The 14,537-nt window shown below is 38.8% G+C and overlaps 1 non-coding gene across 1 annotated transcript; it reads left to right on the forward strand.

Moving 5' to 3' along the window:
• The first annotated feature begins 10,635 nt into the window (after nucleotides 1-10,635).
• Nucleotides 10,636-10,743, forward strand: LOC148552759 (small nucleolar RNA R71). The gene has a single exon (XR_015892896.1). It is a non-coding gene; the product is annotated as a small nucleolar RNA R71 (small nucleolar RNA).
• Nucleotides 10,744-14,537: the final 3,794 nt, after the last annotated feature.

Consider the following 14,537-nt stretch of genomic DNA (forward strand, 5'->3'; position numbering starts at 1 on the left):
CCTACAAGATTTGGAAGCTCTATTATTCCCAGTATGGACGGACGTCACTAAGACAAAGCTGGTAGAAAGGATAAATTGGAGGTGACAGGAAAAGATGGAGAGCATTGGAGAGTGAAAGGCTAAGGTGTATGGTGCACGAAACTGGCTCCGCACATTTTGCGCAGATAGACCAGCAAGTATACCGGATCGTCCAAGTAATATCTCAGGTGAGTGAGGGTCGATCCCACAAGGATTGTTGGTTTGAGCAAGCAGTGGTTATCTTACAGATCTTAGTCAGGTGGATAGAAAATATAGTTGTCACGAGAAAATGCATTAAACAGATAAATAAATAAAACATTACTAGATAGGTGTAAAATCAATGGTATGTGAACGGTTGAGGCTTCGAAGATGCTTCTTCCTTCTAGATCAACCTTTTTCACCATCTACTCCAACTTCTGTTTAATTCATTCCATGGCAGGCTGTATATGATTAACGCCGGGTCAGTGGTCATTAATCTCCTCTACTTCAGATCAAACGCTGGGTCAGTGGTCATCCAATCTGAACGAGGGTGATCTTCCAGATTAGAGAAAGCTGCTCCTTGGATTCTAACCTATACCACAAAGGCCCTAATTGCCCCGCACCTTGGCTGAACTGATGTCCCGAGAAGTCCCCAACGAAGCCGTGGATTAGCCGTCTAAGAGATGTATAATCAAGCTTGTGGTTCAATACTATCCCGCCAAGGACTAGCAAGAATCCATGTGAATAGGGATGACGGTCAAGTTACACTCCCAATTCATTACGATGAAGAACGAAGATACATCTTAGAATAGAATCAAGCATAGATTGAAATAGAATAGTGATATTATTAATCTATAAGAATCAGCAGATCTCCTAACCTTAACCTTAGGAGGTTAGTGACTCATGCTATACATAGAATAAAAGTGAAACATGTAAAGTGGGCAAAGATCTCTAACAAGGGTGATCTTTGTTCTATATATACTAGTCTGCTAACAAAGAATTACAGAAAATAAAATAAACTAGTCTTGTAGTGCAAAAGTCCACTTTCTGAGCCTCTTGGTGAGTGTTTGGGCTGACCTTGAGTGAAGCCACGAGCTAATGCTCCCTTTTGGGCATCCAACACCAGCTTTGGACTCCTGAATGGGTGTTGGACGCCAGCTACTCCCTTCTGGGCATTGGACGCCAAGAATGGGGCCGGTGGCTGGCGTTGAACGTCAGTTTTGGGCCTTCATTTCCGAAGCAAAGTATGGACTATTATATATTTATGAAAAGCCCTGAATATTAGCTTTCCACAAACATTGAGAGCGCGCCATTTGAACTTCTATAGCTCCAGAAAAGCTCCTTCGAGTGCATGGAGGTCAGATCTTGACAGCATCTGCAGTCCTTTCTCTGTCTCTGAATCAGACTTTGCCAAAACTCCTCAATTTCAGCCAAAAAATATCTAAAATCATCGTAAAATACACAAACTCAAAGTAGAATCCAAAAATATGAAATTTGCACTAAAACCTACAAAAATATAATAAAACTTAAACAAAACATAATAAAAACTATATGAAAATGATACCAAAAAGCGTATAAAATATCCGTTCATAAGTGTTTGCTTATGGCGTGTTTGCAGTAGATCCTCAAGACCAAGAAAAGACAGTATTTACATGCCCATATGGCGTGTTTGCTTATAGGTGGAAGCCATTTGGCTTGTGCAATGCACCTGCCACCTTTCAGAGGTATACGCTCTCCATTTTCTCTGATATGGTGGAGAAGTTCCTTGAAGTGTTCATGGACGACTTCTCCGTCTTTGGAGACTCATTTGACTCCTGCCTTGACCATTTGGCCCTAGTTCTCAAATGATGCTGAGAGACAAACCTGGTTTTAAACTGGAAAAAATGCCACTTCATGGTGACTGAAGGGATTGTTCTTAGGCATCGGATTTCGAACAAGGGAATAGAAGTGGATCAAGCTAAGGTGGAGGTAATTGAGTGATTACCACCACCCACTAATGTCAAAGGAATCAGAAGTTTCCTGGGACATGTAGGATTCTACAGGAGGTTTATAAAGGATTTTTTAAAATCACAAAACCCCTGTGCAAGTTACTAACTACCGACACTCCATTTGTCTTTGACCAAGAGTGTCTGCAGGCCTTTGAAACTCTGAAGGCTAAGCTTATCACTGCGCATGTCATCTCTGCACCCAACTAGGACTTATCATTCGAACTAATGTGTGACGCTAGTGACCATGCCATTGACGCAATTTTAGGGCAGAGGCATGACAAACTTCTGCATGTCATTTATTATGGCAATCGTGTTCTAAATGACGTGCAGAAGAACTACACTACCATAGAAAAGGAATTACTTGAAATAGTTTATGCCATTGATAAGTTCAGATCCTATCTAATAGGATCTAAGGTCATTATCTATACTGACCATGCTGATCTCAAATATCTGCTCACCAAGCAGGATTCTAAGCCCAGGCTGATAAGATGGGTATTACTCCAGCAAGAGTTTGATATAGAAATCAAAGACAGAAAAGGGTCAGAAAATTAGGTGACTGACCACTTGTCTCGGATTGAACCAGTAGAAGGGACATCTCTTCCCTCTACTGAGGTATCTAAAACCTTCTCGGATGAGCAACTCTTTGTTATTCGGACAATACCCTGTTTCGCAGACATTGCGAATTACAAGGCTATAAGATTCATCCCCAAGGAATATAGTAGGAAGCAAGCCCAGAAACTCATTCATGATGCTAGATACTACTTATGGGATGAACTATATCCCTTTAAGAGATACTCGAATGGGATAATCTACCGCTGTGTGTCTGAAGAAGTGGCACAAAAAATCTTGTGATGCATCACTATTTCGTGGTACATTTTATGCTTAATTGAGTAGATTTTATCCACTATTCTCACACTTGTTTATAGAATTCGCATGTTTTACATTTTTCTTCCTAATTTTGTACTATGATTGAAAACATGCTTCTTTGGCCTTAAATTTGCTATGTTTAATCCTCTCTTATTACCATTCGATGCCTTGATATGTGTGTTAAGTGTTTTTAGGGTTTATAGGGCAGGAATGGCTTAGAGGATGAAAAGGAAGCATGCAAAAGTTGAAGGAATACAAGAAATTGAAGGAATTGCTAAGCTGTCAAGCCTGACCTCTTTCGTACTAAATTAATCATAACTTGAGCTACAGAGGTCCAAATAAGGCGGTTCCAGTTGCGTTGGAAAGCTAACATCTGGGGCTTCAAAATAATATGCAATTTGTTATAGTTGCCATGCAATTAAGCGAGGCGTACGCATACATGACGTGTATGCGTGACCTTGCAAAAGTTCAGCAACGCGTACGCGTGGACGACGCGTACGTGTGACAGAACCACGTGCTGGACGCATCAGAAAATGCTGGGGGTGATTTTTGGGCTCCTTTTGGCCCATTTTTTGGCCCAGAAAATACAAATTGGAGGCTGCAGAGTGGGGGAATCATTCATTCCTTCAGACACCACTTTCATTCACATAATTTTAGGTTTTTGATGTAGTTTTCTAGAGAGAGAGGCTCTCTTTTCTCTCTAGGTTTTTGGATTCTTAGGTTTAGCTATTTTCAGTTTTAGATTTCTACTCTATTTTAATCTAGTTTCTCTTCTACTTTGATTTGCTCTAGCATTCTAGTTTATTTATTTCCCTAGTTGATTACTTTATGTTGCTATTTTAGTCTATTAATTCTCATGTTAGATTTGATTTTTCATTTAATGCAATTTGAGGTATTTCATATTTGTTGCTTCTCCTATTATTTGTTAGTCATTGATGTTTGCAATAAGTAGTTTGGATCTGATATTCCTTGCTAGTTTTCTATGTTCTTATGTTATGCCTTCCAAGTGTTTGATAGAATGCTTGATTGAATTTTAGTGTAGATTCCTCTCCTCTTGGCTCTGGTTGAGTAATTAGAGACTCTTGAGTTATCAAACTCTTTTGTTGATTGATAATTGAAAGTTGCTAGTTGATTTGGATCCCTCTAAAGCTAGTCTTTCCTTAAGAGTTGACTAGGACATGAGGAATCAAATTGATTCATCCACTTGACTTTCTTTCATAGTTAGAGGCTAAATGAGTGGGTGCAAGGACAATTGATGTCACAATTGATAAGGATAGTGATGCACGAAATTGTGATCTCTGGTAATGGCTCCAAAAACTTGGTGCTCTAATCTCAATTCATAATTTGTCACAACTTTGATACAACTAACCAGCAAGTGCACTGGGTCGTCCAAGTAATAAACCTTACGTGAGTAAGGGTCGATCCCACGGAGATTGTTGGTATGAAGCAAGCTATGGTCACCTTGTAAATCTCAGTCAGGCGGATATAAAATAGTTATGGAGTTTTCGAAATTAAATAATAAAATAAGGATAGAAATACTTATGTAATTCATTGGTGAGAATTTCAGATAAGCGTATAGAGATGCTTTCGTTCCTCTGAATCTCTGCTTTCCCGCTGTCTTCATCCAATCAGTCTTACTCCTTTCCATGGCTGGCTTTATGTAAGGGCATCACCGTTGTCAATGGCTACATCCCATCCTCTTGTGAAAATTGTCCAAATGTTCTGTCAAAGCACGGTTAATCATCTGAGGTTCTCGATCATACTGGAATAGGATTTACTATCCTTTTGCGTCTGTCACTACGCCCAGCAGTCGCGAGTTTGAAGTTCGTCACAGTCATTCAGTCCCAGAGTCCTACTCGAAATACCACAGACGAGGTTTAGACTTTCCGGAATCTCATGAATGCCGCCATCAATCAAGCTTATACCACGAAAATTCTGATTAAGAGATCTAAGAGATACTCATTCAATCTAAGGTAGAACGAAAGTGGTTGTCAAGCACGCGTTCATAGGGAATGATGATGATTGTCACGTTCATCACATTCAGGTTGAAGTGCGAATGAATATTTTAGAAGCGGAATAAGTTGAATTGAATAGAAAACAGTAGTACTTGCATTAATTTTTGAGGAACAGCAGAGCTCCACACCTTAATCTCTGGAGTGTAGAAACTCTACCGTTTGAAAATACATGAGTGATGAAGGTTCAGGCATGGCCGAGAGGCCAGCCCTCAAACGTGATCTAAGATAGCATACAACTGATCAAAGATGTTCAAAGATGTCTAATACAATAATAAAAAGTCCTATTTATAAAAAACTAGCTACTAGGGTTTACAGAAGTAAGTAATTGATGTATAAATTCACTTCCAGGGCCCACTTAGTGTGTGCTTGGGCTGAGCTTGAAGTCTACACGTGGAGAGGTCATTCTTGGAGTTGAACGCCAGCTTTTGTGCCATTTTGGGTGTTGAACTCCACTTTGCAACTTGTTTCTGGCGCTGGACGCCAGAATTGGGCAGAGAGCTGGCGTTGAACGCCATTTTGCATCATCTAAACTTGGGCAAAGTATGGACTATTATATATTGCTGGAAAGCCATGGATGTATACTTTCCAACGCAATTGAAAGCGCGCCAATTTGAGTTCTGTAGCTCCAGAAAATCCATTTTGAGTGCAGGGAGGTCAGAATCCAACAGCATCAGCAGTCCTTCTTCAACCTCTGAATCTGATTTTTGCTCAAGTCCCTCAATTTCAGCCAGAAAATATCTGAAATCACAGAAAAACACACAAACTCATAGTAAAGTCCAGAAATGTGAATTTAACATAAAAACTAATGAAAACATCCCTAAAAGTAACCAAATTCTACTAAAAACATACTAAAAACAATGCCAAAAAGCGTATAAATTATCCGCTCATCACAACACCAAACTTAAATTGTTGCTTGTCTCCAAGCAACTGAAAATCAAATAGGATAAAAAGAAGAGAATATACTATAAATTCCAAACTATCAATGAAACATAGCTCCAATTAAATGAGCGGAACTTGTAGCTTTTTGCCTCTTGAATAGTTTTGGCATCTCACTTTATCCATTGAAGTTCAGAATGATTGGCATCTATAGGAACTCAGAGTTCAGATAGTGTTATTGATTCTCCTAGTTCAGTATGATGATTCTTGAAAACAGCTATTTTATGAGTCTTGGCCGTGGCCCTAAGCACTTTGTTTTCCAGTATTACCACCGGATACATAAATGCCACAGACACATAACTGGGTGAACCTTTTCAGATTGTAACTCAGCTTTGCTAAAGTCCCCAATTAGAGGTGTCCAGGGTTCTTAAGCACACTCTTTTTTTTTTGCTTTGGACCTTGACTTTAACCGCTCAGTCTCAAGTTTTCACTTGACACCTACACGCCACAAGCACATGGTTAGGGACAGCTTGGTTTAGCCGCTTAGGCCAGGATTTTATTTCTTTAGGCCCTCCTATCCACTGATGCTCAAAGCCTTGGGATCCTTTTTATTTACCCTTTCCTTTTGGTTTTAAGGGTTATTGGCTTTTTGCTCTTGCCTCTTGGTTTTAAGAGCTTTTCGCTTTTTCTGCTTACTTTTTCTCTTTATTTTTTTTCGCCTATTTTTTTTCTGCAAGCTTTGTTCTTTGCTGCTTTTTCTTGCTTCAAGAATCATTTTTATGATTTTTCAGATTATCAAATAACATGTCTCCTTGTCATCATTCTTTCAAGAGCCAACATATTTAACATTCTTAAACAACAACTTCAAAAAAACATATGAACTGTTCAAGCATTCATTCAGAAAACAAGAAGCATTGTCACCACATCAATATAATTAAACTAAGTTCAAGGATAAATTCGAAACTCATGTACTTCTTGTTCTTTTGAATTAAAACATTTTTCATTTAAGAGAGGTGATGGATTCATAGGACATTCATAACTTTAAGACAAAGTTATTAACTACTAATGATCATGTAATGAAGACACAAACATGGATAAGCACTTAACATAGAAAACGAAAAATAGAAAATGTAAGAACAAGGAATGAGTCCACCTTAGTGATGGTGGCGTTTCCTTCTTGAGGAACCAATGATGTCCTTGAGCTCTTCTATGTCTCTTCCTTGTCTTTGTTGCTCCTCCCTCATTGCTTTTTGATCTTCTCTGATTTCATGAAGGATGATAGAGTGCTCTTGATGTTCCACCCTTAGTTGTCCCATGTTGGAACTTAATTCTCCTAGGGAGGTGTTGATTTGCTCCCAATAGTTTTGTGGAGGAAAATGCATTTGAGGCATCTCCGGGATCTCATGGTGATGAGCTTCCTGCGCCTCTTGAGCTCCATGAATGGGCTCTCTTGCTTGCTCCATCTTTTTCTTAGTGATGGGCTTCTCTTCCTCAATGTGAATGTCTCCTTCTATGAAAGCTCCAGCTAAGTAACATAGATGGCAAATAAGATGAGGAAAAGCTAGCCTTACCCCAGAGGAGGGCTTTTTGGCTATTTTGTAGAGCTCAAGGGAGATGACTTCATGAACTTCTACTTCCTTTCCAATCATGATGCTATGGATCATGATGGCCCGATCTACAGTAACTTCAGATTGGTTGCTAGTGGGGATGATGGAGCGTTGGATGAACTCCAACCATCCTCTAGCCACAGGCTTGAGGTCCAGTCTTCTTAATTGAACTGCCTTGCCTTTGGAGTCAATCTTCCATTGAGCTCCTTCCACACATATGTCCATGAGGACTTGGTCCAACATTTGATTAAAGTTGACCCTTCTAGTGTAGGGGCACTCATCTCCTTGCATCATAGGCAAGTTAAACGCCAACCTCACATTCTCCGGGCTAAAATCTAAGTATTTCCCCCGAACCATTGTAACATAATTTTTTGGATTTGGGTTCTTACTTTGATCATGGTTCCTAGTGATCCAAGCATTGGCATAGAACTCTTGAACTATTAGGATGCCGACTTGTTGGATGGGGTTTGTTAGGACTTCCCAACCTCTTCTTTGGATTTCATGTCGGATTTCCGGATACTCATTTTTCTTGAGTTTGAAAGGGACCTCGGGGATCACCTTCTTCTTGGCACAACATCATAGAAGTGGTCTTGATGAGCTTTGGAGATGAACCTTTCCATCTCCCATGACTCGGAGGTGGAAGCTTTTGTCTTCCCTTTCCCTTTTCTAGAGGATTCTCCGGCCTTGGGTGCCATCAATGGTAATGGAAAAACAAAAAGCTTATGCTTTTACCACACTAAACTTAGAATTTTGCTCGCCCTCGAGCAAGAGAAGAAAGAATAGATGATGAAGAAGAAGAAAATATGGAGAGGAGGGGGGAGGTGTGTGTCGGCCAAGAAGAGAAAAGAGGGTTGTGTTGTGTGAAAATGAGGAAGAATGGAGGGTTATATATAGGGAAGGGAGGGGGGATAAGTTCGGCCATTTAGGGTAGGTTTGGGTGGGAAATTGATTTTGAATTTTGAAGGTAGGTGGAGTTTATGAGGTAGGTTTATGGGAAAGAGTGGATGGATGTGAGTGGTGAAGAGGTGATGGGGAAGAGAGATTGAGGTGATTGGTGAAAGGTTTTGGGGAAGAGTGTTTATGGGATTGTGTGTAAGAGGGGTGAGAAGAAGTGAGTGGAGGTAGGTGGGGATCCTGTGGGGTCCACAGATCCTGAAGTGTTCAAGGATTTACAATCTTGCACCAAATTAGGCATGCAAAATGTCCTTGCACACAACTCTGGGCGTTCAGCGCCAGATTGGTGCTTGTTCTGGGCGTTGAACGCCCATTTGTTGCCCATTTCTGGCGTTGAACGCCAGAACCATGCTTGTTCTGGGCGTTCAGCGCCAGCTCTTCTCCAGGGTGCATTTCTGGCGTTCAACGCCAGAACCATGCTCTGTTCTGGCGTTGAACGCCCAAAACGTGCTTCTTACTGGCGTTTAAACGCCAGTAAGGTCTTCCTCCAGGGTGTGATTTTTTTCTGTTGTTTTTGATTCCGTTTTTAATTTTTATATTTATTTTGTGACTCCACATGATCATGAACCTAATAAAACATGAAAAACAATGAAAATTAGATAAATAAACATTGGGTTGCCTCCCAACAAGCGCTTCTTTAATGTCAATAGCTTGACAGTGGGCTCTCATGGAGCCTCACAGATTTGCAGAGCTTTGTTGAGACCTCCCAACACCAAACTTAGAGTTTGGATATGGGGGTTTGACACCAAACTTAGAGTCTGACTGTGGGGGCTTTGGTTGACTCTGCTTTGAGAGAAGCTTTTTATGCTTCCTCTCCATGAATGCAGAGAGAGATCCTTGAGTTGTAAACACAAGGTTGTCCTCATTTATTTGAAGGATCAATTCTCCTCTGTCCACATCAATCACAGCTCTTGCTGTGGCTAGAAAAGGTCTTTCTAGGATGATGGATTCATCCTCATCCTTCCCAGTATCTAGGACTATGAAATCAGTAGGGATGTAAAGGCCTTCAATCTTTACTAACACGTCCTCTACTTGTCTATAAGCCTGTTTTCTTGAATTGTCTGCCATCTCTAATGAGATTTTAGCAGTTTGCACCCCAAAGATTCCCAGTTTCTCTATTACAGAGAGGGGCATGAGGTTTATTCCTGAACCAAGGTCACACAGAGCCTTAAAGATCATGGTGCCTATGGTACAAGGTATTAAGAACTTTCCAGGATCCTGTTTCTTCTGAGGCAATGTCAGTTGATCCAGATCACTTAGTTCATTGGTGAACAAGGGAGGTTCATCTTCCCAAGTTTCAATACCAAATAATTTGGCATTCAGCTTCATGATTGCACCAAGGAACTTGGCAACTTGCTCTTCAGTAACATCCTCATTCTCTTCAGAAGAGGAATACTCATCAGAGCTCATGAATGGCGTAAGGAGGTTCAATGGAATCTCTATGGTGTCTAGATGAGTCTCTGATTCCTTTGGTTCCTCAGAGGGAAGCTCCTTATTGATCACTGGACGTCCCAGGAAGTCTTCCTCTTTGGGATTCACGTCCTCTCCTTCCCTTACAGGTTCGGCCATGGTGATTAATTCAATGGCCTTGCACTCTCCTTTTGGATTTTCTTCTGTATTGCTTGGGAGAGTACTAGGAGGGATTTCAGTGATCCTTTTACTCAACTGGCCCACTTGTGTCTCCAAATTTCTAATGGAGGACCTTGTTTCATTCATGAAACTTATAGTGGCCTTAGATAGATCAGAGACTAAGTTTGCTAAATTAGAGGTATTTTGTTCAGAGTTCTCTGTCTGTTGCTGAGTGGACGATGGAAAAGGTTTATTATTGTTAAACCTGTTTCTTCCACCATTATTAAAGCCTTGTTGAGGCTTTTGCTGATCCTTCCATGAGAGATTTGGATGATTTCTCCATGATAGATTATAGGTGTTTCCATAAGGTTCACCCATGTAATTTACTTCTGCTATTGCAGGGTTCTCAGGATCATAAGCTTCTTCTTCAGAAGATGCCTCTTGAGTACTATTGGATGCAGCTTGCATTCCATTCAGACTCTGAGAAATCATATTGACTTGCTGAGTTAATATTTTGTTCTGAGCCAATATGGCATTCAGAGTATCAATTTCAAGAACTCCCTTCTTCATAGGCGTCCCATTACTCACAGGATTCCTTTCAGAAGTGTACATGAACTGGTTATTAGCAACCTTGTCAATGAGTTCTTGAGCTTCTGCAGGCGTTTTCTTTAAGTGAATGGATTCACCTACAGAAGTATCCAATGACATCTTAGCTAATTTAGATAGACCATCATAGAATATATCCAGGATGGTCCATTCTGAAAGCATGTCAGACGGACACTTTTTGGTTAGTCCTTTGTATCTCTCCCAAGCTTCATAGAGGGATTCACCTTCTTTCTGTCTGAAGGTTTGAACATCCACTCTAAGCTTGCTCATCTTTTCAGGAGGAAAGAACTTGGCTAAGAAAGCCTTGACCAGCTTATCCCAAGAGTTCAGGCTATTCTTAGGTTGAGAGTCCAACCATACTCTAGCTCTGTCTCTTACAGCAAAAGGGAAAAGCATGAGCCTGTAGACTTCAAGATCTACTCCATTAGTCTTAACAGTATCATATATCTGCAAGAATTCAGTTAAGAACTGAAAAGGATCTTCAGATGGAAGTCCATGAAACTTGCAGTTCTGCTGCATCAGAGAAACTAATTGAGGTTTCAGCTCAAAATTGTTTGCTCCAATGGCAGAAATGGAGATGCTTCTTCCATGTAAATTGGAATTAGGTGCAGTAAAGTCACCAAACATCCTCCTTGCATTATTATTATTTTCGGCTGCCATCTCCTCTTCCTGTTCGAAAATTTCTGTAAGGTTATCTCTGGATTATTGTATTTTAGCTTCTCTTAGTTTCCTCTTCAGAGTCCTTTCAGGTTCTGGATCTGCTTCAACAAGAATATTCTTGTCCTTGCTCCTGCTCATATGACAAAGAAGAGGGCACAGAAAAAATAATAATAATAATAATAGGGATCTTTTATACCACAGTATAGAGGTCCTTGTGTGAGTAGAAGAAAAGAAGAAGAAAATCTGAACTCAGAGAGAGAGAGAGAGAGGGAGTTCGGATTTTTGGTGAGTGATGTGAGGAAGAGATGTTAGTGGATGAATAAATAAATAGAATAAGATGAGAGAGGGAAAATTTCGAAAATAATTTTTTTGAAAAGGAGTTAGTGATTTTTCAAAAATAGTTTTTGAAAAAGGTTAGTAATTTTTGAAAATTAAAATAAAAAATGAAAATAATTAGTTAATAATAAAGAAATTTTGAAAAAGGTGGAAGATATTTTCAAAAATTAGAGAGAGAGAGTTAGTTAGGTGGTTTTGAAAAAGATAAGAAACTAACAAAAAGTTAGTTAGTTAGTTAAAACAAATTTTGAAAATCAATTTTTGACAAGATAAGAAGATAAGAAGTTAGAGAAGATATTTTGAAATCAAATTTTTGAAAAAGATAAGATAAGAAGATATTTTTGAAAAGATATGATTGAAGTTAGTTTTGAAAAAGATTTGATTTTTAAAATCACAATTAATGACTTGATTCATAAGAAATCACAAGGTATGATTTTAGAACTTAAAGTTTGAATCTTTCTTAACAAGCAAGTAACAAACTTGAAATTTTTGAATCAAAACATTAATTGATGATGTTATTTTCGAAAATTATGATATAAAATTAAGAAAAAGATTTTTGAAAAATATTTTTAAAATTTTCGAGAATAACTAAGAAAAATGAAAAAGATTTGATTTTTGAAAAAAAGATTTTGAAAAAGATAAGATTTTTAAATTGAAAATTTGATTTGACTCATAAGAAACAACTAAATTTTAAAAATTTTTGAAAGAGTCAACTCAAATTTTCGAATTTATGAGAGAAAAAAGGGAAAGATATTTTTTTGATTTTTGAGTTTTTAATGATGAGAGAGGGAAACATGAAAAATGATGCAATGCATGAGAATTTTGGATCAAAACAATGAATGCATGCAAGAATACTATGAATGTCAAGATGAACACCAAGAACACTATGAAGATCATGATGAACATCAAAAACTTATTTTTGAAAATTTTATATGCAAAGAAAACTTGCAAGACACTAAACTTAGAAATCTTTAATGCTTAGACACTAAGATTTCAAGAATGCATATGAAAAACACCATACAACACAAAACACTAAAATATGAAGATCACTCAAGAAGGTTTATCAAGAACAACTTGAAGATCATGATGAATGCAATGCATGAATGCAATTTTTGAAAAATGCAAGATGAGTATGCAATTGATACCAAACTTAAAAATTGACTCAAGACTCAAACAAGAAACACAAAATATTTTTTTGATTTTTATGATTTAAAATTTTTTTTTTTTGGATTTTTCGAAAATTAATGTGAAAAAGAAAAATAAGGATTCCAAAATTTTTAATATGAATTCCAGGAATCTTGTGCTCTTTAGTCTAAAGCTCCAATCTGAGGGTTAGACATGGCTTAATAGCCAGCCAAGCTTTAGAAGATACAAATCAGGCATATAATAGCTGATACTTCATCCAACTTCATATACATGCCTTTTATGTTGACAAGTGGAAGCCTCAATCCAAAAGAATTTGGATATGGCTTTACAGCCAGCCAGGCTTCTACATGCTTCATGAAACACTAGAATTCATTCTTAAAAATTCTGAACAAAAATATATTTTTGTTTGAAAGATTTTTATGAAAAGAAAACGAAAAGAAAGTTACCTAATCTGAGCAACAAGATGAACCGTCAGTTGTCCAAACTCAAACAATCCCTGGCAACGGCGTCAAAAACTTGATGCACGAAATTGTGATCTCTGGTAATGGCTCCAAAAACTTGGTGCTCTAATCTTAATTCATAATTTGTCACAACTTCGATACAACTAACCAGCAAGTGCACTGGGTCGTCCAAGTAATAAACCTTAAGTGAGTAAGGGTCGATCCCATGGAGATTGTTGGTATGAAGCAAGCTATGGTCACCTTGTAAATCTCAGTCAGGCGGATATAAAATAGTTATGGAGTTTTCGAAATTAAATAATAAAATAAGGATAGAAATACTTATGTAATTCATTGGTGAGAATTTCAGATAAGCGTATAGAGATGCTTTCGTTCCTTTGAATCTCTGCTTTCCCGCTGTCTTCATCCAATCAGTCTTACTCCTTTCCATGGCTGGCTTTATGTAAGGGCATCACCGTTGTCAATGGCTACATCCCATCCTCTTGTGAAAATGGTCCAAATGCTCTGTCACAGCACGGCTAATCATCTGAGGTTCTCGATCATACTGGAATAGGATTTACTATCCTTTGCGTCTGTCACTACGCCCAGCACTCGCGAGTTTGAAGTTCGTCACAGTCATTCAGTCCCAGAGTCCTACTCGGAATACCACAGACAAGGTTTAGACTTTCCAAACTCTCATGAATGCCGCCATCAATCTAGCTTATACCACGAAGATTCTGATTAAGAGATCTAGGAGATACTCATTCAATCTAAAGTAGAACGGAAGTGGTTGTCAGGCACGCGTTCATAGGGAATGATGATGATTGTCACGTTCATCACATTCAGGTTGAAGTGTGAATGAATATCTTAGAAGCGGAATAAGTTGAATTGAATAGAAAACAGTAGTACTTTGCATTAATTTTTGAGGAATAGCAGAGCTCCACACCTTAATCTCTGGAGTGTAGAAACTCTACCGTTTGAAAATACATGAGTGATGAAGGTTCAGGCAAGGCCGAGAGGCCAGCCCTCAAACGTGATCTAAGATAGCATACAACTGATCAAAGATGTTCAAAGATGTCTAATACAATAATAAAAAGTCCTATTTATAATAAACTAGCTACTAGGATTTACAGAAGTAAGTAATTGATGCATAAATCCACTTCCGGGGCCCACTTGGTGTTTGCTTGGGCTGAGCTTGAAGTCTACACGTGGAGAGGTCATTCTTGGAGTTGAACGCCAGCTTTTGTGCCATTTTGGGCATTGAACTCCACTTTGCAACTTATTTCTGGTGCTGGACGCCAGAATTGGGCAGAGATCTGGCATTGAACGCTAGTTTTCGTCGTCTAAACTTGGGCAAAGTATGAACTATTATATATTTCTGGAAAGCCCTGGATGTCTACTTTCCAACGCAATTGGAAGCGCGCCATTTTGAGTTCTGTAGCTCCAGAAAATTCATTTTGAGTGCAGGGAGGTCAGAAT

The sequence above is a fragment of the Arachis ipaensis genome, chromosome B7 (genome assembly GCF_059453495.1).
Source record: "Arachis ipaensis isolate K30076 ecotype BB chromosome B7, ASM5945349v1, whole genome shotgun sequence".
Taxonomy (NCBI): domain Eukaryota; kingdom Viridiplantae; phylum Streptophyta; class Magnoliopsida; order Fabales; family Fabaceae; genus Arachis; species Arachis ipaensis.